Raw genomic sequence first — 23124 nt, forward strand, 5'->3', positions numbered from 1 at the left:
GACTGGACAGGGACTGGACAGGGACTGGACAGGGACCGGGCAGGGACTGGCCAGCTATCTCCCAGTACAAAAGGCTTCAGCCATGCAAGGTCTCGGCACAGCTACTTAAAGGGGAACTCTGGGGCATTTGAAGCGTGTTTCCATTGCTAGAGGTTGTACTGATAGTAGGACACAGAGAGGTGCACATCTGCGCTCCCTGTGTGGAGATCGCGCTGTTCGCTCAGCCTGTCATGCGAGGCTAATACGTTGTGGCTAAGGGGCAAGAGCTAACCCTTCCACGTAAAACAACAACTTGCACACTGCAGAAACGTCACACCACTTTATAACCCATCCGACAATAAAGTCACAAGCCTTACCATCAAAACCATATGCATGGTTCTCACATTACTGGCATGGGGACGTTACAAAACAACTTTATAAACAGCATGTCACTTACCTTTTGTTGGTAGGCTCGCGCATGTGAAAGCCCAAAAGAGTCGATGGACGATAATCTCATATACAAAACAATTATCTTCTCTAAAAAAACTGCGCTCAAGTATTTAAAACATTACAACAATATTACTAGGCATGTATTGTTGTAATGTTTTAAATACTTGAACACAGTTTTTGTAGAGAAGATAATTGTTTTGTATATGGGATTATCCTCCATCGACTCTTTTGGGCTTTCACATGCGCGAGCCTACAACCAGCCGGTGAGTTACATGCTGTTTATAAAGTTGTTTTGTAACGTCCCCATGCCAGTAATGTGAGAACCATGCATTTGGTTTTGATGGTAAGGCTTGTGACTTTATTGTCGGATGGGTTATAAAGTGGTGTGACGTTTCTGCAGTGTGCAAGTTGTTGTTTTACGTGGAAGGGTTAGCTCTTGCCCCTTAGCCACAACGTATTAGCCTCGCATGACACGCTGTGCGAACAGCGCGATCTCCACACAGTATTTGACAACCTCTAGCAATGGAAACGCGCTTCAAATGCCCCGGAGTTCCCCTTTAAGCTCAACAGTGCTTTATGTTGTAGACACTCTAACGATAGTGGTAATGTCGCTACAATGTGGAGCAAGTGTTTGACATGTTAACCAATTTGGCAAAATTTTATAAAATCTTTACAACGAATTAAACTTGTTTTGATTTATATTTATATTTATTTGAGGACCCCGCTTTTTTCCCCGTGCAGCCCGTGTGGCCATGCAACCTCCTTCCTATCGTCACAGTCACATATAGAAACAAATCCTCCCCACATACACCACATAGAATGTCCTTTGAAGTAAAGCCTCTCTAACGAGCTTATCTCATCATGCACTGGTCGTGTGCATGGTCCTGCGAGCGCTGGTCAAGGTGTTACATATGACACGTCTAATGAGACCACGCACACGTGCAGGTAGGGCGGGATTAAGGCCAACTGACCAGTGGTCCATAAGCTCGACATCACCTGAGATCACACAGATACACACACTCTTCTTGTTTTTGTCACCTTGTGGGAACTGTCTGTGTCACCTCAACACTTATCTATAACTCTACAACCAAGTTTTGACTCTCAGACGTCAGTCTAAGCATCGGATGCCAGCGGTTCTGTCTCACACGCAGTGCGTCTTTGGTGATGGAAGTCTGCTGTTTAATTACAATACCTGAACTGGCTGGATGCACCGAGGACACTACTTCACAGCAGGACTTAAAGGGTTTCAAGGCCCAGTGAAGGTCAGTGAAATCAAGCATTAGGAATTCAACTTCTTGCTTTTTGCCCTGTTGTGCTGCGGTGGCTGAAAACAGCTGCTGCAGCATCTGATTCGTTTTTATTGTGCAGTCAGAATGAGGTCATGCTGAGCGACAAAACTCAACTAGGTCATAGGCTGTGACTCACTGCGTGTTGCTGTTTACCTGGACTTAGCATAACCCCCACCGAGCAAAGCGGCATCTGCACCAAAGTCTTTCTGATCTGTGCAGCTGGGCATTTATGATGCTGATTGTTTCTCAACTTAGAAAAGAATAAAATAGCCTCTGTGTATTTGTGATGGTCTAACCTTTCGTGGGTTCAACTTCAACTATACAAATGTAAACTAAAAAGATAATTCACCGGTGTAAAGTCAAAGAGAGACTTCTTTCTGTGTGAGGAAAGGGAGTTTTGGTGGCAACACAGAAAAGTTGCTCTTAATTGTCCTTATTTTTGCTAGCCTAGCTGTATATGCCAAGTGGAATGGGCCTTTGGTTTAACTGTCTTCTTTCACATGTAAAAACATTCCAGATGCCAGCATCCACAGACCAGAGGATGATGCATAAAGAGGATGAAAAGCACAGCATGTCTAAGTAGGAGTCACCAACTACCGGAACACGGATGGCTTCCCAGTCAGAAAGCATTTGTCATCGGGGAGCAGAGAAGAAATGAAATAAAATAACATGAATAATGAGGATACAACAAATTACACAGATTTCTCTGTGACATTAAATGCTGGAAGCTGCACCTTCACGACTGACAGCCAGTCACAGAGTCAATGTCCACAGAATCTGACCTAAAAAGAGCAAAATGAACTTTAAACAATTTATGAATGTCCCCGGCCAACTGACCAAAGGTCCCAGCTGAATCGGATTAACTCTTTGCAAAAAATAGCATGTTTGTAACAGCGTCTCTGCTGTAATTCTGATTAAAAGTCAAAACTAAATACTGAGCCATGAGGGCTTTGGAAATATTATTTAAATTTCCAACAACATATATCTTTGATGGACGTTTTCTGCTAAGAATGCATATAAAAATACACGTTTGAACTCATTTCTGGTGTTGCTTTCTGTCTCCTGTTGTTAGACAGAAATAATCCCATAGATTTAGTGTTATTTGTGTTTTTCCACATTCATTCATTTATTCATCTGCTTATTTATTTATTGAGGCTGATTAGATAAGTACTGAAGATATCTTTAAATAGTCAGAGGATTAAGCATGATCGGTGATTGTTGTAAAACCCTTAAACCCTACCAAACACCAACAATACCAAATAATAATAATAATGATAATCACAAATACTCCATGGATGATGCACTGAAGAATTTCAAAATATAAAATATTCTCTCTATCAACACACAAAATGATGATGTTTTACTAACAGTTATGGCTTGGTCCCAATATAAAGAGACTGAAAGGGTTACAGAGTTGCTTAAAGAGGGAGCGCAATAACACTTTCCTCAGTTGAAAATGTCACATGACATCTTCGACCACACTCTGCATCACTGATGTGTAAAGGTGAACCGCTGCTGGTCAGCAAAAACAGAGTTTTGAAAGGCTTTCAGGTTCACTCATGCAGACCGTCTTTATCGCACTGCCAGCAAACTACATGCTCGCTCACCACCACGTGTGAAAGTGCCGTATAACACGAGTCTATTGTACTTCGCCTGATCACACCCAGCTCTGATCAACGGTGAGGTCGTGAATTAAAGAAAATCTTCATCTTTATGAAGCACGTAGCAGAGTTTTCCTTTTTCTCTCGGTGCTGTGAATACGAATGTCTGCACAGGTGTTGCAAACGGGCGTTTCACATCCTCAGCCCCATATCATGTAAATGTGCAGAGTCAGCGTGAGGTGCTGGTAAACGCTTGAGTCTTGCCTTCACTTTAGGTCCCGGTGGACAGCTGCAGTAATGTTGTACATCCATTTACTGGCTCACTTGCTTTTCAGTGTGTGCGCAGATGCGTGCCAACACAAGTGCCGGTTTTGTGAGGCTTACAGAAGAGTGTGTTTGTGCTCCATGAAGCTTTGGCTTCCTCCATCTTCTCCATTAACCACGGTGTGTTTCTTTTACTCCTTCCCAACAGTCACTATCATGCAGATTCTATCGTCATATCAGACTTTCAACACCACCCGACCAATTATCAACCCAAGTGCTAATGTTCTAATTATGGAAAAAGCGTTCATATTTGTATTATATACCCTTTGGAATTAAGATATTCCTTGTTACTTTGACAATTTGAACCTTTGAAACACTGAAGTAGTGATCCCTCTAGATTGTGGGGTGATAATAAAGAGCAACTGCAAAATATGGGACTTCTGCCATGGCAGATGGATTGTGGTTTGGAAGGTCTGTTTTATATAATACACACGGGTAAATAAAGCTAAAGGAGTAAAGACTTACCAATAGGAGTAATATTCATTGTTTGTTTCTGATTTGTGACAGTCTATAAATGTAAAATAAAAGCACTTTGTGTGACTCAGCAGGGAGGCAGAGACATGAAGTCGACCTGACTGACAAAATGACAGCTCGTTATCAGAGACAAACACGCCCTGAGGATATGCATCATTACACCAGCTCATCCAAATGACTTACAGAAGAGGATTGTGCAAAGGAAATCTGGTGTTTTGGACTCATTCAACCTAAACTCCCAGAAGAGCCGCTGCCATAACTTCTCATATGTGCAGTTTTGCAAAAAAAAAAAAAAAAGATGGACGATTTGAAGAGAATTGTTGGATTTTTCAACATTTTCTGATCTAATACAAACAAACAGCTCAATTCTTTAAGTCAATCTGCTTAAATATTCATGCAATGACCCACAGACCTGGGTTGTTCACAGTAAAAAAAATAAAATAAATTGTGTTGCTCGGTATCGTAAAGGTTTACAGCAACTGCCTCAAACCATATCAGTTATCCTTCTGCCAAATGTGTAAAGGCATCAGATTTTTAAGCGTTCATTGCAGGGTAGCAGCTGAGCTCAGGTTAGTGCCAGCTAGAAGGAGTAAATGACTAAATAAATAAATAAAAATACAGCCAACAGCTAGGATTAGCTGGCTGCTATTTATAGTGTTTGGTGTAAAAGCTAAAAGTGGGATGCAGTGATTTAGAAGTTATTATTGCCTGCAAAAGATACAGAGTTGCTGATGCAAGTTAACCTTTAAAATCAGATATGGAAAGCAAACAAAACAGTATGGTGGTAAAAACCTGTGAATGGAAAACGTATTTATCTGTTTAAAACAAAGTAATTGTAGTAGAATAAAAAAAATAATAATTTACAACTTCTAAGAGACATCGTTGAGCGTAACAATTTAGTCTGGAAACGGGACTATCACAGGAAAAGAAACCATTTAAAAACATGTCGGAAGATTTTGATACATGAGAAGAATATTAAAATGATAAATGTAAAGGTTGAAAACAAAAAAAGCCAAGCTCTTGATGTGTCACATCTTTAAAGGGCTCGTGGCGTGCTTTCATGTGTTTTCTGACTGATCCGCAGTGTTACAAAACAATGTGTTAAACCTTAAAAATCGCTCAAAAAAAGAGGTGTACATATGTTACAGGATTCTAATGTGAAAGGAACTTAATTTATCAAATAGCCTGAAAATATAGCTCCCAGATTTTTTTGGTCATTCTCCAGGCAATGCGTGTCCAGAGAATATGAACGAGAGCATACATGTCATCCACCGTGACCATTCTTAACGCATAAGTTTTCACTTTTGCGCTATAGAGCAAGAAAATGTATTTTTGGTTGTGAGGGTATGTTAATCTGTTTCAGCCTCCCTTAAGACCCAGAACTCTGGGGTTAGTAGATGCGGTTTGTTTTTTCCTTGCCAGCAACACAGTTGGGAAAATGTTTGCATTTGTCTGCTACACTTCATGGACTATTTTTCTGAAAAAGGCCCCATATGATGCTAGCTTTGCAGGGAGAGTGAAGCTAAAAAAAAGGTTGTGCAAACACTACGGCATGAGTCTTAACCTCAGGTAAATGAAACTGTTTCAAATGTTGGCATTAGGCAGATGAACATATTTCAATACAAGCATCATGGATAAACAAATTTCGTTTCGTTTCGTTTATTCCAAGCAAAAATAAGTCAAACTCAGCTAGGGGGTTAACAGAACGTAATATTCATATGTTTGCTCACTGGGCTACCGAAAGTCTTCATTTGTCTATTCTATAACTGGAAAAATGGAATTACTCACATAAGCAACCATCACTTGAATTTACCACCACCCGTACACTTCACATGTACAAAGCAAACCAATTACTAACTTAGCCTCCGCTAACAAGATGCTTATATGCACAATTGTTAGTCACAGATTTTTTGTTTGTTTTGTTTATGAGTTGTACAACAGGTTACAATAGCTGTGCAAGTCCCCACCATCCCTCCCCTGCTCCTACAAGCTCATTGTTCTCAGGAGGAATAATTGCAAAATTACTGTGTGGAGTTTTGATGAGCACAAAGCTAATCTAGAGGTATCAAAGTTTAAGAATTGAATGACTTTAAATGATCGTGCCTGGTTTGTTTCCAGCAACACAAATTTTATTTTGTTTGTATTTCTGATTTTATTTCTTTCATCATCCTTGATGGAAAGCAGTTTTTGGTCGAGTTCTGCTGTTTTTGAATAGAGGTGACTTGACTTGGCCACTGAATTTTAGGTTTTACTTGTATTTATCATACAGATATTTTTCACCATGAAATGAGGGCATATAGAGGTGGAATGACTTAACCTTTTGGATAGGTGGTGTCAAAGATTTTCTGAGAGTGAAGCCAGCTGAACGGAGGCCCATAAAGCTCTGAATAAGTATATGATCACATATTTAGACATTTGCCATGTAGCGTTAATCTATGTGTGAACAGATGGCATGCACTAACAAGCTAAGCTAAATGTAGCTATAGTTGGCATGGATCTAGTATGATCTCTGACTTCCTGATCGCAAGCCTCTTAATCAAGTGCAACATTTAATATACTCATCCTCTTTGCATCCTCTCTGCCGCTCCAAACAAACAAAACCATTCATCATTGCTGACTTCAAGGTCAATTACTTACGTTCAGTTGCTTAAGGAAGCAATAAGAATGACCTACATTTGTCATGAAGTTATTATGCTGACCAACTTGTATGCATTGCTGATAGCTATCAGCAAAACGTTCTCTTTATTTTCATTTATTTCTGCTGTTAACACTGTTAGTCCTCCAACAGACAAGGTGACACAACCGGAACCATGTTTTCTTAAGTTACACCTGTATACTGTCTATGGAGCTGAACAATGTACAAACTCAAGCTGTCTCATTAGCTGCTTTTCATCTACCTTAAAACATAGCTGCACCCTGTAGATCTCTGTTGTCTTGAATGATCTTCTTGAAGCTATGGCATTCTGAGCTGTCTGTGGTGCTGAACTGTTGAGGGTGTGTAATTAGCTGTCAGATTCTGAAATGTTTATTCAAGATGTAGCTACACACTTAGCTGTCCATGTTTCTGAAATGAGCGCTTGGAGCTGTTGCCACATGCAAGGCTGCCCATTTTTGACTCCACAGTAGCATTCAGTATCTGTCCGTGGTCCTGAAATGTCAACTACAAGCTATAGCCATAAACTGAGCTGTCCGTGTTACTGAAACAAATTCATCATGCTATAGCCATAGACTGAGCTGTCCATGGCGCTGAAACAAATTTAGCATGATATAGACATATACTGAGCTGTCCATGGTGCTGAAATGAATTCACCATGCTATAGCCATATACTGAGCTTTCCATGGTCCTGAAACAAATTCAACATGCTATAGCTTTGGACTGAGCTATCCATGGTGCTGAAATAAAATCATGATGCTATAGCCATAGACTGAGCTCTCCATGGTGCTGAAATAAAATCATGATGCCCATGCCATACCAGGCTGTCCATGGTCTAATTCAAAGTATAGCATACGGTCTGTGTGGCATTATTTTAATCATCCATGCCAGTCCAAGTTCCTTCTGTGGCCAGCCTCATGCAGCCCTGATATTTCTAATTTTGCAGTCTTAGCACACTGATTATGCATGTGCCAGGATCAATCTCTATTAAGGAAAAATAAAAAATAAATAATGATAAAAAAAGTATCAGGCAAATAAAGGATGCTTCTTTTGAGGAGATACTTTGCTGTTCTCCACATATCTAAAAAATGCAGTGTAGTCGGAGCTTTGGCTCAGCTGACCACAAAAATAGAATGAAAAGAGAAGAGTTTCTACGTAGTCCCACTTGGTTTTAGCATGTGGATGCAGAAACCATTAACCAAGCCTTAATGATGCAGCACATATTATAAGTGAAACAATCTAACTCTGCCAACAGTAGTAAATCTGAGTTTTAGTGAGATTGTTTTAACAAGGCACACAGCAGAAATTCTAGTTATACCATACATTCTGCCTTCATGTCTTAAACGTTTCACTAAACATACATTTAATCACAAACAAACACACAAGAAAAAGCTTAAAGTCAACCCTTTAGTGACTGTGACAGCTGTGGCTCATGAAGTAGTTGTCCACTGCTTCAGCATTTTACCCTTTTCAGAATGACTTTATATACTCTCAGTAACACATACAGTAAATCTTACTGTGTTTTAAAAAGATCACCCACTGCACATTGCTCTTTTTTCATGAATGCTTTCACTATTACAACCAGTCTTGAGAAGGAAGAGGCGTTTCTTTTTTGTCATCTTTCAAATCTTATTTAATCTGACATATTGACTAAGACTGAACTGCTATTTATGGAAGTGGCCTAAAGGCACATTTTCCAAAAGAAAACAAACAAGTATGTGTACAGTAATCACACCTACAGTTGAACCATAAATGCTGAATGAGATGTTTTCTGTTGTCTGTATTGATTAAGAAAATCTCACATAAAAGAAAGACAGTATTGCAGGGTAATTAACTATTGTATGCTCTCCCACTCTGTTCTTTCAACACAGCGAATGTGAGTGTTCTTCAGTGTTGTGTTTGGAAGTAATGGAAGTAAATTGAAATGTCTATAGTGTATAGGAAACAAAACATCTTTTTTGTGTTTTTTGCAGGTCAGTTTCTTCAGAACAAAAAGCTTAAAATAATTAAGAACACAATCTGCTGTTGAGCTGAAAAAGGCTGTAATGAAACAAATCCAAAAGAAAAGAATCCATCAGATATTCATGTATTATGCTAATTCTGCTGTGAATGGTGCCCTAGAAAGCAAGCACAGTGGCATATTTTAAGGTAGAGCCCAAGACACTAAACTGACCTTTTTATCACACACACTGGACAAGCCATGTCATATGAGGACAATATTTAAGCGCAGCTCTGCAGAAAACATAGAACACATGTCTTACTATTAGAAGGTTACAACTCTCAAGTCTTATCAGCTGTTCAGTAGGAGGAAAAAGGCGAGAATCACAACTGTATTCACAACCTGCAAAGTCATAAACTGCAGCCAAAAACTGAGTGAATTTACACCAAACACCACACGACAGTGTGCTATGGCCCAGAAGTTTTCATTAGAAGTATAATGTTAGCTTCTAAACGCCTGTGTCTCAGACTGAATCCAAGGGTTTATCAAAGCTCCAAACATTTAACCTGTGGGACTGGCTCAGAAAAGCTACTGCACTGTTCGACTTTATTAATCTAAAGCTGTGTTTTATGGCGTGTGGATCTGCTTCGAGCCGACTGAGTGCAACGTCACGACAGAATCCCCCGATGACAAATGTGTTGCAATATTTAAAATGTTACCGCGATGGTGGTACAAACGGCTTTAAGCTGGAAAGCTTGTGCTGCTACTAAAAGAATAAGAAATTCCTTGGTGTTATCGGTTTATTCGAACTGAGATGACAAACCACATAAATAGGCATTAGCGTACGCCACAGGTGCAACTGATCTGTCACAAGTTTGCGCCGGCTAGGGAAACTTTGTCATCGGGTTTATACAGGCGAGACGTTGTGGAACTTATGGTAAAAAATACAGTTTGAATATCTACAACAAGAACAGAACCAAAATCCTCTAAGAAATAAAATCCCATGTGAGTCAAAAACTGTGATTTTCTAACAAAGAATGAGCTTAATATATTGTGGAAACTGGTATGTGACCCAAAACAGACACTGATTTGAAATGTTTCATCCTACTGAGATGGTCACTAAAATGGTCATAAGATAAATGTTTTTAGTTGAGAAATTCCTACGAAGTTTAGTATATAAGACATTTTTTTTATCTTATTCCAAACTTCATCTCTGTCCTGCTGCAGCTGGTTCTGGCTGCCTGCTTTACATCCTCACATTAAACTTCTGATGACTTCCCTTGTAAACAGCACACAGCGATAGTTAACAGCGTATTGATGCTGGTGTCTTTTGTATGTCGTTGTTGTTCTATAATTCATACAAGTGTCTCTCATCCTCCCTTCTGTTTTCATTACCACATCACAAATCTCATACTTTAACAAACTGAGTTGAAATTTGGTGCCAGGGAAACACAAATCTTTGGTGTGGTAACTGTGGTTATGCATGTAAACACATTCATTTCTAATTTCACATACCAGCCTATAAGTTGCAAAATAATTTGAATTAACTGCATTTATATGAAACAGACCTTAAAGGGATAGTTCGCCTCTTTTGACATGAAGCTGTATGACATCCCATATTAGCAACATCATTTATGACCATTTTCTCGCAGTGATATGAAGGGAGGCAAAAATAGCGCCAAGCGATTGTGAGGTCTGACTTTTTCCTGGAGAACGATTTTGTGATGCAAATTACTCTGTTGAACGCATATTGTTTTGAGAAGCAAGACGCTTTATGTTTTAAACCCCAGCCAACTAGCCGGACTACCTTCATCAACACCAAAACGAGGCTGGAACTCTGCTCACAGGACGCAGCAGGGGGTAAGAAGATGTTCATAAATGATGTTGCTGATATGGGATGTCATACAGCTTCATGTCAAAAAAGGAGAACTATTCCTTTAATTTCAATTCATGACAACCATAATAATATATATAATAATAATATAATAATGTTTGGTTAAACCAGAATTTTAGTTTAAGAAGAATTAAGAAAGAATAAACATTCCTTTAGTTAACACACTATAATCTTAAATCTTTATATCAGGTTAAGACGAACATCAAACCCAGGGAAGCATTCATTCATTGGAGGAACTCTAACTTAAAACACTTCCTCCTTTATTTCTTTGTTGCTTTTTTTCTATTCTTAATGAGTGAGTCTGCGGCTGACATCAACGTCAGCTTCATGCATGTGTGTCAATTAGCACAACATATCATCTGATACAACCAGACAGGGGAGGGGAGCTATGGACTCTGAGCCAAAAGCCTGTCTGGATTGTATCACATTCACACATATCTTATCGGCACTGCACACAGCTCATTATCACCCAACATGTCTCACATCTGTCATGTCATCCACCCCTCACACTCGCACCAGCGTGCACACACAGAGACACACAAACGCCATCCCCACTGGCCTCCTGAAGAAGGATGTAACACGTCACAGGTGACTTCACATCACTCTAAAGGAGGGAGGGTGGGCCTCGAATGGGTGAGAAAGAAAGAAAGAAAGAAGAATTTACCTCCAAACATCCTTGCCGGAGCTGCTATTAATCAACAATGGAGATGAAAGAACAACAACAATGTAAAAATCTTCTCTGTAATAAGTAAAGCCTCTTTACTGGATTTCAAGCAGGATCTTAACCAGTGTTACCAGTCAGCTTTGGCTGACTGGTAACAAGTAGTGAAGTAGTGAAGCTACTTATTTAGATAACTTAATGGCACCAACGCGCTATTGATGCGCTCTTTTGAAGAAATGGTGTTGGAACTGCTATCTTTAAAGTAAATTTGAGTGCCTTTTTATCAACCTGTTTAAAGTGTTGCTGATGCATTGTGGACAGATCATAAACCGCACAAACACAAGACGAACAAATAGTCTTGCAGTGAGATACAGTCGTGGTAAAAATGACCTGTTTGTGCTGATGATGATAGAAGACATTTGGTTTGGAATACAGACAAAGAACAATGACATAACTCTGCTACATAATGCCCTTGACTCAACAATAAATGGCTACGTCTGTATCTAAGGGAATTTTTCAAATTCTACAGTATGCTTGGCTGCCAAAGTATTTCAGGCAACTTTAACATGAACTAAATCAAAAATAATTTGACTTGATATAATTCAGTTGCAAAATAAAAGAGCCACAATCTGGGCAAGACGGCAGTTCAAGTAGAATCACTGGTATATCAATGTTTTGGTTTCATTCCATATCAGATTACTTAGTAGATGCATGTACACATAAAACAGATGAAGAGTACTGTTTTCTGACAGCAGAAACAAAGAAGATGCCAAGCCTGAGATGACAGCCTGCTCATTGTCTTAAGAAATCTGTGGCTTCAATCTATTCTGGTCATTGCCATTTGGGATGTTCAGTTGCCAGGATGCATAATGCCAAACAATCCACCACCAATGCCTGGGCTGTTTCCATTGATTAAGTGAAAGATCTTTGCTTTTTTATGTATCTTTTTCTTCTTTTGCCACTTTGTACAAAACTGTATAGGGGTGCCACTTGGACTGGAAGATGGGGTTTAATGTGGGAATATAATTCTCATGTTTATATACACGAAAATATGGGTATATTAATACACAGTTTTAAATGTAATGATAAAAAAGATGACAAAAAACAGTTGTGGAATGGACTAGGAGTCATCACAAGTTCATGCAGCTCTGAAGAACTACAGTACCAAAGAGAGACCAGGTCCATGGAAGGTTACTTTCATGGTTCCGCATCCCAAAAGCCTCTGATCACGGAGAGAAAGTAAACTACAAGTTAAAAAAATATGTTCGGGAAATGTTGTTCCATTTTTTAAACACATTACTCCATGTCAGCAATAAAATCTGCATCTAATAATGTATTTGCAAAAGCTAAAGACAACAACCAAAAAGAAACAAGGTGACATGTTTTCTTTAGTTCTCGGATCACTTCGGATCTGGTACCTCCTTTGAGGTAATAACTTCATTCATCTTGGGCTTTAAGCTGGTTTTTAATGAGGCCACTCCAGAAGACCGGCTTCAGTGGTCCTCCATGGAATGCATCTTAAGTCTATAACACACCAGATTCCTCCAAAAGCAAGTTTTCAGCTTTTAACCATGACGATTTAGCCTGGGGTATAGTAGATTCTATTCAGACAGCTTCACTGCCCCTTCTTTTTCTCCCTCAAGACTCTCTGATGATGTTTTCAGTGCATTGTGTTGATAGTGACCTCACACACTCATATGTGTGCATATGATTTCCATCAGCCACAGAGGCGTTCTACATATGACAGCATCAGGACAGCTTCCTAAGGTCTGCCTCTCCTCTGCTAATAGGAAATGTTCCCTAACATCTGCGGTCTTCATCCCTCTCCCTCTCCATCTCCTCTGCTCTCTCGTGCCGTCTCTGAGCAGCAGAATAAATTGAATTAGAGCTCCACCACCCACTCTGCAGGATCCTGCAGCCCTCTGTCAGATTGCTAAACAGAGAGGAGAGAAGACAGGGAGAAAGTTGCAGAGGTAAACAGAGGGCAAGAAAAAAGGTGGGCATAAATAAATCCCCCATCGTCCTTGTGAAGGACCAGGAGCAACCCCTACAGCCGCGTTACTCAGCTGTACAGCAGCGTGACAAGGCTTCGAACATTCGTTTCTTCCTTTTAGGGTTCGGGCTGGCGGGGGCGGGGACAGAGACAACAAACAATGAAGGGGAAAATGGAGGAAAGCAGAGAAGACACACAATCAAACTATTATTAACAGCAACACGTACGATCACACATCGTGTCTTCATCGACAGGTTCTGTACAATCTGCTGTAAAAGCTAATCAATCAACACCTGACACCAGTAAAGCAAATCAAATGTCAGGAGCAACTTTGGAATCAAGCCTCTTTCTTCCAAGTCTTACATTTCTGAATATTAATTCAAAACTGAATCCAGAGCACAACTACAGCGCCATTTATCCCAGAACTAATGGCATGGCAAACCAGTCCCTTTGGATGTAAATAAGTGCCTAAACACGGCTAAAATGGACTGAAAAAGCAGCAGTTTCACTACCTTGCTCACTCACCCACACTCTTTTTCTAGAGCTGTGGGTACATTTGCATAATGCCTCCATATCTACGGGCCATTAGCACCAGCATGAGTGGCTCGTGTGCATAAATTTATTGCCTTGATCAGTCAGTGCAAGCTACAAACCGATGAAACTCCAATCCGGCAGAAGATGGAGTCATGGCAAGGCTGAAAAAAGGCACTTTTCATGTTGATATTTGTTCATTTCTACAGGCCTTCATTGGGAGAATGTTTGGTAAAACTTATAGAATCAATTTGGATTAAGTGCCCATCATAATTAAATCACACAATAATCTGAAAGCACCCCTGTATAAGGGCTATTATACTGGGATGGTCAACAGACTTAGTTCAGTGTCAATGACAATTTTAAGTAAACCAGTATTATTATTATTATTAAACAGTATTTACATTCTGCTTGCATTTAGTGTATTTCATTCTGTATTTAATGTATTTTATGTCCTTATACAGAAAAAAAGAAAAGTCCCTGTAAAAATCTGTACTACATGTTCTTCTTTTCATCTAATTTTATTCTGTAGGGTGGCGGGAATATTAAACCTTCCAGCTAGTGTATATTCCCAGAGAATATATGTGAAATAACATGAAACAGAAATGAAACACGTTCAATTTAAACCATAGCTGGCTGGGAGCAGGTGTTTGTATACAGCAGAAGTGGAATCTACCCAAAAAGAAAGTATGTGTCTTCTTCAGTTTTCACTTTTGTGTATTCAGACTTCATTACATTTGCTGCTCCAAGAGGCGGTTTACAGAAAGCACAGTGCACATTCTGTGCATAGGAACACGAGACAAGAGAGGGTGAGTAATTCCGTACCTGCGTTGTGACACGCTTTTGAAAAAGGTTTCCCGTTTTAACTTTTGCTTTTATATCTTTTTATATGAATAAAAACACGTTAAGTTAATAACCACTTTTCTGATAGTGCATGAGAATGTCCGGACTGAACGTGCACATGCTCTTCTCATCATTTACAACAGACAGGTGACGTCGGACACTCACAGGCGGCGGATACTGCCAAAGCTTTATCATCATCATCATCATCATCTCATTTTGTGCCAAAGAGGTGTGCGGCTGCTGTGCCATCGTGCACGTGCACAAACACTGATGCATCAAATATTTAAGCGCATAGTGAGACACACATACACCAGCTGCTGGATCCTGCTTTGCACCTTGTTAGGTATGTACAGGTGCAGCGTCAGACGCACACAGAAAGATCAGCGTGGCGCAGCGTTTTGCGCGTGTGCACTTTAATAAACACTGCATAGACGCGCAACTCGGCTGCTGGAGACATACGCAAGTTTTTCATTCTCTCCGGCTGCTGTCGCTCATGAGCACACGCACACACACACACACACAGGCAAGAAGACAAGCGGATGCAGAGATGCTGCCGGTGCTGAAAGTAGCTTGTACGTCTGGATTCAGTCAGCACAGAGCCATTTTTATCTGAAACTAGGCTCAATTTTGACCTTGCAATGTTCTCGGCGCGCACAGAGGTATCTTCTCTCTCTTCCCAACCCCATTTTACCCATCCAACCCCCTGCTATGAAAATACGCCGCCCCGTTTCAGCATCCAGACCAAATGTCTAGGCAATGAAATCTGGAAATAACTCTTTTACCCCCGAAAATCCAATGTTCACCTGCTCCAAAAGACGCAACAAAATGAGATAGATAGATAGATAGATAGATAGATAGATAGATAGATAGATAGATAGATAGATAGATGTGGGAGGACAATATTTTGCGCGTAAAAGAAGAAAGATATTTTACCTTTTTCCAGATATTCTTCCTTTACACTGAGTGTCAGGGCACAGTTATTTCTCCAAATCCCATCGTTATAATGACAGTGATGATTAAAGTTGTAACTCCACACAAAAAGGCTCCAGATAAGAGAAGATCCCCCGGATATGTCATATGTTGAGGTAAATGTATGTAATATCCTTTGGGTGGTAAATTCCTTTTTTGGGTTTATACTTCAATCTGGTCTTCCAGAGGGGTGCGTCCGTTTTGCATTCTCACAACGCCCGACGACTACATCCTCTTCTTCTTCTCCCCCTGCTCGCTTTCTCACTCTCCCTCGTCTTTTTTCTCTCCCGGTTTCATCCCTCCATCCGCGGCGCGAGTGAAGAATCCCATTCGGGAGAAAACTGAAGTGATTCTCTCAGCCCAACCGCCCGTCTTCTCTCCCCTACTCCTCTCGACCCTTCTTCCTTTTTCTTTCTTCTTTTCCTCGCCCGTTCTTCCCCACTTCTCTTTCTTTTCTTCACCCAATGCCGGTGAAACAAGAGGAATGTGACTATCCCAGACGCGAAATATCCCAGGTAAAGGGATAAGAAGTCAAATTATTCCATTTATTTTCATTGCCAGAGCATTAGGCAGAGTTTGATGGTTATTAAACACTCCACGTCAGTACCTTTAAAAGCTTTTTGGGAGACACTTGAATCTCTCCAGTCACCGATTTTTGGATTTTCTCTCCGTCGCCCTCCCTTTCTCACTCTGTCTCCGAGTCTCTGCTCATGTCGACCAGCCTGTTAACTCTGTGCGTCTCCTCTGCAGTCAGGGGTAGAACAGAGTAGAATAGAATAGAACAAAACAGAACATAATATAATAGAATACAACAGAATAGAAGAGCAGATAAAGTCCCAGTAAGCTGCCGTCAGGTCACTCTCACATCAATGGCTCGACGGTCCGGTCCCGCTGATCCTCGGTACTCCTCGCAGAGCGTCACTCCTGCACAGTTAATCCACATAGCACAGCAGGCATATGACCAGTGTCAAGTGGGAGGAATCATAAGAATACAACTTCCTGGTGAGGATTTCAAAATAACACCCATCTGGAGCCCGGCTCGCAAATCCATCCACAAATAAGAAGTCAGTCCTTCATATTTCACATTCTTTCATGGACCATTTTCAGTGATTATTTCCAGTGTCAGTGATCTTTTTCCTATCACACACCACCATCCCACAAAGTCTGACAACACAAGGAGAAACACTGAAAGACTCTTTAAAACTCAACGGTGTTGCAACACCATGTTGACAGTTTAAACCCACTTTAAGTCGTCAAAAGAGCAGACAGACATGCACAAAATGCTTACCACTGACATTTTATTGTTTAATACGGATGATATTAGGAAAGTGTGTGTAAAAACCACCTAATAGGTGGTCTCTTCCGGTAATTAATCAGAAGAGAGATCAAATAATTCGGATCTCTATGGATATAGTCGTTGATGCTTGTGAAAAAAAGTCTACGTGGGCAACAAAATAAGATGAACATTTGCCATCACTTGTTCTCTAAAGGCTACTGATTTGGATTAGCTGGAAATGTGTAAGACGCTTATTGAGGACGGATCACTTATTATCCCAAGATTCTCTGTGTTGTTCCGGGCCTCAAAGTGGACCTTTTCTTCAGGACTTTAAGATAAAAAATGAGTTTGTTTTTTACGTAACAAATTTGTTGTGGAAATACTTTGGTTTCCTTTTCCGTTAATCTCTTTTCATCAACATACAAAGACAACAGGATGGCAACTGATTTTAATATCAGGCTTATTTTATTTTTTATTTGTAATCGATTCATCCAGAGAACACAACTAAGGCTTTTATTTTGAAGTTAAAATCGCCTCATTTCCGCGCTGAGCCTTGATAATCTCATTTCACTTGATGCTGCCCAGACTCGGGCGACTGCATGGAAGTTGTTTTTAGAGAAGCCGTTTTTACCCTCTCTGCATGGCGCACATTGGCTCGCCACCAACACCCTGCACGCTAAGATATTATAAGAATTGTTTTGTTTTTGTTAAACATAAAAAAAAAGAATCTTTCAGTCGTCAAATCGAGTCTTCTCCTCGGTGCTCCGCTTCTCAGGCATTTCTCTAATCGAACTGGAGAGAAATTGAAGAATGGTTGCGGCTGCCAGCCTCTTCTGGAACTCCACAGCCCAGTGAAACCACATCTCCCGCCCGAGCTGACATTTTCTAACCCAAACCATCCCTCTCTCACGTTATCTCCAGTTATTTCTCTGGAGGAAAGACGGAAATGACAGAGTGCTGCAAAGTGCTGTCTGGTTCTCCCTGCTGACACCCAACATTAAACTAAGCTGGGGAGGAGGACATACCTGTGTGGTGTTGCTGATGTTAGATGGCGGCATCCACGCAAACATTAAGGATTTTATTCTTTCAGTGATATAAGATATCATTCTGGACATGTGATGTTTTAGTAAGACCACCAAGGAAAATATATGTTTTGGGTCCCGGGACCAGTATGGAATATCTAAAGAGGAGGGAAATTTGGATATATATGTTTTCATTATTTGTACAAGGGTTTCCTAATGAGCAAATATTTAAACGTTTTAACATTTGCTGTCAGATCCTTTAACTGTTATTCAATTCCAAGTAATTGCAATAGTTGTTTTCATCCTTTAGCTCTTGAATGAGGCTCCATTTGAGCTTTTGCACTACATGTGTTGTTACCTCAGAGAGGCACAGAATGATTGGTCATGACAATAAACCGATCAAATCTAACCTTCAGGCCACTGCTGCTGCCAATCGGTTTATTGATTTGCACTTACTGGCTGTTAAAGTCACTGAGACATTGTTAGGTGGCTGATGGGAGGACTCCCTGCTGAAATAACTATGCATTTGGTGGCTGACAGCTCATAAAAGTGGGAAATTGACAATCAGTTAACCGTTTAAAGCCTAATAAGATTCATCTACTTTTATTTTCCTCATAAAGGTGTCTCCATTCTGTGATATAACCAATCCAGAGGTCCCACATTGCTGTTTAAGGGCCATTTTATGAGTGCAATGGATGCTAATTTTATTCATTCACTGTTCCGTGATAGTAAGTGACAAGAAAGGAATAAATCTGAAATGGCTTGATGGAATTATTGATCATCAGAGCAGCAATCAGCATCCCAGCATGTGCGGATTTTCTATTTGTTGTTGCTGCTGCACACCTAAATTAGATCCAGCGCTTCAATAAAATGAAGGATCCTGGAATTCAAAACCTGCCCTTTTCAACATGCAGGCTTTGCCCCAACCCCTTTTAGTTGTTATGGTTGATTATAGTTTATATGTGGGGTCAATGGGGGGATTTATGCCCGGTCGTAGGAGCTGTATGATCAGTTTCAGGCTTCGCTGAACCCCTTAATGGTCAGTAGAACTATTGATTGACTTGAAAGAATGAGGAAGTCACCAATAACATGGACAGAGTTTTGTTTCTCTTAGTCCCTGTAAGCCAAAAATTGAACACACAAATTTGCTGAAAACACAGAGAGAAATACAAAAGAAAATCTATTCAAAAAGTACTTCATTCATGGGACTTTCATAGAATGTCATGGAAGTTTTTCTATTCATGGTTTTCATTTGTTTGCTTCTTTTAGAGGTTTTTGGTGCTTGCCAGTCTGTGTATATATGCATGAATGTGTTCAATAAGCCAAATGTCGTGTTTGTCTTACTTAGAAAATATTCCAACCATTTGTCTTGAATGAGTTGTGGTATTGAGTTGTCAAGTAAAATGTTAGAGAATTAGGAGTCAACATAGTAGTCAGCAGTTCAAAATATTTTAAACGTATCGACATAAAAACGTGTGTTGTTGTTTCATTAAGCAACTAATCAATCAATCAATCAACTAATCGCTTAGACAATTCGTAAGCACTCCCCATTCAAATCAAGAGCTTTAACTGATTAAAAGCAATAAAGCGTAGAACCAAAGAAAGGAGCTCACATGTATCATATGATCAGAACTCTGTATTTGTACATGATTCTACATTTAGATTTATTATTATCAAAAACTACAGACTAAAACTAAAGTAAATAATGAAGATAGGAGCAGTAATTACAGTTGTGGCATCACCTTAAAAAGATTACAAACCAGTCATGACTTGTGTCTTGTCTGTTGAAGCCAGAATCTTCTGTTTATGGAATTTATAACAAGCGGAAGGTCCGTAACAAGCACGGTGTCACAAACGATCACCGACCAATGCGCTCGACTCTGTAAGCCACTAAAAGTAGTGGCTTCCAGCAGCGCTGATCAGTGCATTGATTGTCTGATCATCTGGGGACCGTGCTGGAAACAGTGGAAAGCCTGAAATAATTGGATGGCTGGATAAAAATCTGCTCAGCGAGACCTTGATCAGTGATCACAGCGGTAGGCATCCTGTAACTTTTTCAAGATAAGCCCCGCTTCCCTGTAAGATTGCAGTTGGCAGATTTGACTCTTTAAATCTAATCTCTTTAATTCTCTACACTTGTCAGGACAGGTCACATGGCATTTTTTTACAGGTTTGGCTGCCACTGAAGCCACAAAATCCCCAACCATAAAAGTGTTTATGTCATCCTACAAACAGCGAGTCAAAAGCTGGATGGGAGCACAAAAGGTCTGTCAGTTACAACATAAGCTGCTGAAACTTCAGCCTTCTGTCACTATGCATCAGGCTATTGATTGGCTGCTATGGCTACTGCAGACGACAGCAGGTCATATTGGCTTAAATCCTCTTGCACACAAATGAGCGGTCAGAAAAGCACGTAGTCGGCAGTGACTTATGGCATGAATACAGGATTGGTTTCCCCCCTCGTTAACTATCAATTCTCTGTCAGTGGGAGGTAATGGCCTCAGAACCAACTAACTAACATTTAGAGCATATAAATATTTTAAAATGTTCACAGAAACAAATTTCAATCTCACTAAATGTCTCTGTGCAGCAGCTCAGAGAGCTGAACATTAACCAGCTATCCCAAAATGTTGGCAGCAGAGCGCGTAAAAAACAAACAGCACACAACATGATATGGTTTAATAATAACTTACTCTTACTGAATGTTCTAAACTGTCATCTCTGTGCCATGGGGTTGTATCGATATGGAAAAAAAAGTTTCTTAAATGATCTGAAATGTGTTTTATATAAGCGGCAAAATGAAAAATTTACATTTGTACAAAACAATTTCTGTGAATTATCGGTTACATACAAAACTGCAAAGCTCTTTAAACACACGTAAAAGTACACACACCACATTATTTGTTTTCACATACAGATTTTTAACTTAAATTTTTTTTAAGGTCGATGCCGATACCGATTATTTTGAAATCAGTCTCAACCGATCCCCGGTGTGTGCTGCCGATTTTTTTGGGGCCGATTCTTGAAGCCGATATTGGCTTTTCTACCTCCATTTACTTGATAAAAATGAAAAGTCTCAATTTAAACAAAAGAGAAACATTTATTAACCAAACATATTAACAGCAAACAGTGTAGAACATTTAAATATATAACAATAAAAATAAACAATCTTAACACTTAGCAGCTTGAGGCCATTGTAGTGCAAATGACCCTCCTAAAAATATCAGCATGGCTGCTAAATGCCGATGCAAGTAAAAAACGCAAAAATCGGTTCGAAATATCGGCCGGCCGATGTATCGATCAACCTCTAGTAGATGCTAATGGAAAACTGTGCATATCTGGGTCTTTTTTTAATGGTGTCATCTGTAATTTACATTGCAATATCATAGCAAAGCTCATAAATGGCAAACTGCCAGTCAAGTAGACAGGAATGTGTTGATGTCACGTTTTTCACCAAAAAGGCATAAAATATACACACCGACATGACATCATAGCACGAAATCCTTCATTTGTGTGAAAAACTGGGCTAGTAAGCCTGTTGAGCTATAGGATCTTCTTTTCCAGGTGGCCACCCCCAATTCAACAGTGAAACCCCAAGGACTGCCTGCACTAAAACCACTACCTGAGAGAGGCCTTCTCCATTCAACTTGGCTTCCAAAGACCTCAGAATTTGTCAGAAGTATCTGTCAGTAACCACCGATCCTTTTCTATGTCTCTCTTATGCAACAACGTCACATAACCTGCATGAAACTCCCTCTTTGGCAAAGGTACCACAGCGAGCATAAAGTGCTATAAGTCCCCATCCTCCTTACTCTGGAGAGCACAAAAGGACTCGCAGCAAAGACTGGACACCGGCTCGTCTCAAACCCTTTCTTCAAGGACTGAACAGTTTCCAAAGGCATGAGGTAATGTACACTGGGTACCAGCATCAGCATTAGTATCAGCTTCCCACAGCAAAGCACAAGACTGCCAAAATATTCTATGCAGGCAAAGCATTTAGTTGATGTTAGTTGTGATCTTGCATGCAAACTAAGTATCCTCCTTTATTTAAACTGGCACTCTAAATGAAAATAACACACAGACATTCAAATTGCTCTGTTAACCAGAAGTGGACCCACCGAAGTCGATTATAATGTCCCGCTCTGTTGACGATTCCTTTGTCATGTTGCACCACGTGCGCTGAAGCTTGCACACACAAGGACACATGCAATATATACACAGAAAAAGCCATGAATATCACACAGACCAGATTTCTGCTTGTATGTTTCACACATAGTGTGATAGCATGGTAGACATTAGTGTTTATTGATAAACATATCACTGAACAAAATGTGCATATTTTAAGATATTATTATATTATACACATTATTACTAGGACTGGGCAACGATTAAAATTTTTAATCTAATTAATCACATGATTTCCCTGATTAATCGCGATTAATCGCATTTGTACGCAAAGTCCAAAAGTAGTGTATAGCTTTTAGCATTTAGCTTTATTTTAAATGTGCTGCCATATGAATGAAAGTGCCATAACATTTGTTGTGCAAACACACTTTTAACATCAGCATCTTTCTGTAGTTTTTATGTAGAAGCCTCGCTCCACTGTCTGTTTCCTTGAATGACTTGCTGCTATCAGTTGTGTGTTTTGCCTTTAAGTGATATTTTAGACTGGAACTACTACGCTGAGAAGACAATTCAACTTGGCAGAGTTTACAGATGACTTTGGTTCTGTCGACTCCGCCGTCTGGAAAAACTTTAAAATGAAAATGGCCGAGTAAAAGTTCCGTACCCTTCTCCATGTTTGGTGGATCCGCCGATTACTTTCTTTTCCGGTTCCGCAGCAGACTTTTACAAAATAAAAGCCTGTGAGCAACAGACTTTTACAATAATAAAATAAATAATAAAACAGGGGTGCTGGCCCCGGTTCGAGTCCCGCATCGGACGGCCCTGTGCTGCATGTCGTTCCCCCTCTCTCTGCCCCCTGCTTCCTGTTTCTCTGAAGTTTCCTATCCATTAAAGGCACAAAGGCCCCCCCGCCCCCAACTTTTAAAAAAAAACATTTCTAATTAAAAAAAATAAAGAAATAAAACCTGCGTTAATGCACGATAAAATATTGATCGACGTTAAATAATTAACGAGTTATTCATTTCTGCTCAGTACATGTCATATATGTCTCAGATTGACACAGATACACCAACAGACCTTTGAGACTGAAACTGGCATTTA

General features: G+C 40.0%; 1 protein-coding gene across 3 annotated transcripts in view; it reads right to left on the minus strand.

Annotated features, from left to right (window-relative positions):
* Positions 1–16539, minus strand: part of lrfn5a (leucine rich repeat and fibronectin type III domain containing 5a) — a 140374-nt gene extending 123835 nt beyond the window's left edge. For 2 of the 3 annotated variants that reach the window (XM_075448307.1, XM_075448308.1), the window contains exon 1: positions 15565–16539. The gene's annotated coding sequence lies outside the window, so the exon portion shown is untranslated. The remainder of the gene's footprint in view (positions 1–15564) is intronic. The other variant, XM_075448309.1, reaches the window with a different exon arrangement.
* Between the last annotated feature and the right edge of the window lie 6585 nt (positions 16540–23124).

Source organism: Odontesthes bonariensis, chromosome 17 (assembly GCF_027942865.1).
Source record: "Odontesthes bonariensis isolate fOdoBon6 chromosome 17, fOdoBon6.hap1, whole genome shotgun sequence".
Classification (NCBI taxonomy): Eukaryota; Metazoa; Chordata; class Actinopteri; order Atheriniformes; family Atherinopsidae; genus Odontesthes; species Odontesthes bonariensis.